Here is a 2,839-nt window from a genome sequence, read left to right as displayed (position 1 = left end):
GAGGGAGAGAGGGGAGGGAGAGAGAGAGAGAGACTCGGATGTTTTATTCATAGAGGTACAAGACCCCTTTGAAGTGCGTACAACTGTAAACAAGAAAATGGCTCTGTTTTCGAAATGGGAATTCCACTCTCTACAATCGATCAGCCTTTCACGAAACTCGTGAATGAAAGCAGTCGTATTTCCAATACCCTGATTGATCACGCATCACGAAATCCATTCTTACACAGCTGAATTCCAACACTTGTCCCAGGTTGTTTTGTGTTCCCTGTTCCCTATCCCCTGTTTTCTTATTCTAGCAACATTTAGGAACATTTAGGAGGGAGGGAGGGAGAGAGAGTTAGAGGGAGTGAGAGAGAGTTAAAGAGAGAGAGGGGGGAGTTAGAGAGAGATAATTAGAAAGAGAGAGAGAAAGAGGGAGAGGGGGAGAGTTAGAGAGAATTAGAGAGAGAGAGGAGGAAGAGTTAGAAAGAGAGAGAGGGTTAGAGAGAGAGAGTTAGAGAGAGAGAGCAAGTTGAAAATGAAGATGGGGAGAGAAGATGATATGGGAGAGAGAGGGCGGAGGTGGGGGTTGGGGGGGGGTGGCAGAGAGAGACAGACAGAGAGAGGGGGAGAGAGTTAGAGAGAGAGAAAGAGTTAGAGAGAGAGAGATTTAGTGAGAGAGAGAGAGAGTTAGAGAGAGAGAAACAGGCAGACAATGACAACAACAAAGTCTTTGCTGTCCATTCAGCGTCACAATGCCCTTCAGACAAGGTGTTGAGAAAGAACAAGGCATACTTGTGAACACATCTCAAGTCGATTTCCATGCTCATAATTATTTTCAATTGCACACACACACACACGCAGACACGCACGCATGCTTTCAATGAACGAAAAAACATTGATTCACGCACGCCAAGTGCAGGGAGGCGCGTGCAAAGTCGCATCTATCCCTTTCCAATCCCACCCCTCCCCTCCCCGAAGTTCACGCACTCACACACACACACACACACACCACCACCACCACCACCATGCATACACCCACCCACCCACAAAGCCACACCCCTTCCCCCACCACCACACCACACTTCACACACGTAAGGCCAAAGGATCATCCTGAAGCGAAGTACCAGAATGTTAATTGGTGTCAGAAACTATCCCTTCCTCCACCCCCCACACCCCCAGTTTTTTGGGTTTTTTTTTTTTTTTCTTTTTCTTTTTTTTTCTTTTTCTTTTTTTTTTCTTTTCCCAGTGAACCTCGCTAATTCCTTTGGAGCATATTCATTGTTACACGAAGGAATGTTCGCCACACTGAATCACGAACACTTGACAACGAATCCAGTAGTCCTAATGTCGTTGTAAGTAGTACAATTAACGGTTGTTGTTGTTTTTTTCTAATGTTGTTGCAAACTGTACAATGAAACAAAAAATGAGGCATAGACAATACTGAGAGACAGCTTCAGGAAAGCATGGCGCCAACATCTGGACATCGGGCCGGAAGACGAAAAAGACGGCATCCATGAGCTGGACAGAGCGGCACAGGTCACAATCTTCAGACTGCCAACGGGACACTGTCAGCTCCTCTCCCATCTCTACCGTCTGAAGATATCATATACTGACCAACCAGTGCCCTTGTGGCAGAGGCCAGATCCCAGGTGACAGCACGCACTTGGCGCACTGAAAAAGAACACCCATGGCAACGAGAGTGTTGTCCTCTGCCAAAATTCTGTAGAAGAAATCCACTCTAATGTGTGCACAAAATGAACATATAAGAATGCACTCAAGGCGTCTGACTAAGCTAAGCGCATTGGGCTATTTTTGCTTGCTGGTCAGGTATCTGCTTACTAGCTGATGTGGTGTAGCGTATATATGGATTGGTCCGAACGCAGTGACGCCTCCTTGAGAAACTGAAACTGATGGCAGAGAATGTTGTCGTGATTTCATTAGCTTGGGGAAAACACGTGAAGGGGGTGGGGTGGGGTGGGGTGGGGGTGGGGGATGGGGAGGTGGGGGGGGGGGGGGGTCGTCTGATCTGCATACCGCCAGATGTCCCCAGCCTGAGTGCTTCTGAGTGCTGCGTGACGGGGGAGTGGCGTGGCGTGCGTCGATCGGCAAGGTCTGGTGGTCCGAGACTGTCAATATTCATGGGATGCACCAACAAATGCTTTCGTCAAAAGCAACACACAGGCACACACACACACACACACACACACACACACACACACACACACACACACACACACACAGAAGCCAACTAAAACCACAGACACACACAGTGCTTTCTGCTTATCGTGTGTGGTGTGTGTGGAGGGGGTGTGGGAGGGGGGGAGGGCACTTCAATATTCATGGGCTGCACCAAGAAATGCTTTTGTCAAAAAAATGAAAATAAAGAAAGAAAGAATTTTAAAAATGCAGAAAGCACTGTGTCTGTGGGCTTGGTTGGCTCTCGCTCTGTGTGTGTGTGTGTGTGTGTGTGTGTGTGTGTGTGTGTGTGTGTGTGTGTGTGTGTGTGTGATTGTTGCTGTACTGTATTGTATTGTATTGTGCATGCTGGGTGTGTTATTGTTTCCATAAGCCACCGAACCCTGACATGGATTACAGGATCTTGAACGTGCGTATTTGATCTTCTGCTTGCGTATACACACGAAGGGGGTTCAGGCACAAGCAGGTCTGCACATAATTATGTTGACCTGGGAGATCGGAAAAATCTCCACCCTTCACCCACCAGGCGCCGTTACCGAGATTCGAACCCCTGACCCTCAGATTGAAAGTCCAACGCTTTAACCACTCGGCTATTACGCCCGTCAGTGGTGACTGATTATGGTGGTGGTGGTGGTTGTGATGGTGGTGGTGGTTGTGATGG

This window comes from Babylonia areolata, chromosome 13 (genome assembly GCF_041734735.1).
Source record: "Babylonia areolata isolate BAREFJ2019XMU chromosome 13, ASM4173473v1, whole genome shotgun sequence".
Lineage (NCBI taxonomy): Eukaryota > Metazoa > Mollusca > Gastropoda > Neogastropoda > Buccinidae > Babylonia > Babylonia areolata.
Note: the sequence above shows the minus strand (reverse complement) of the source record.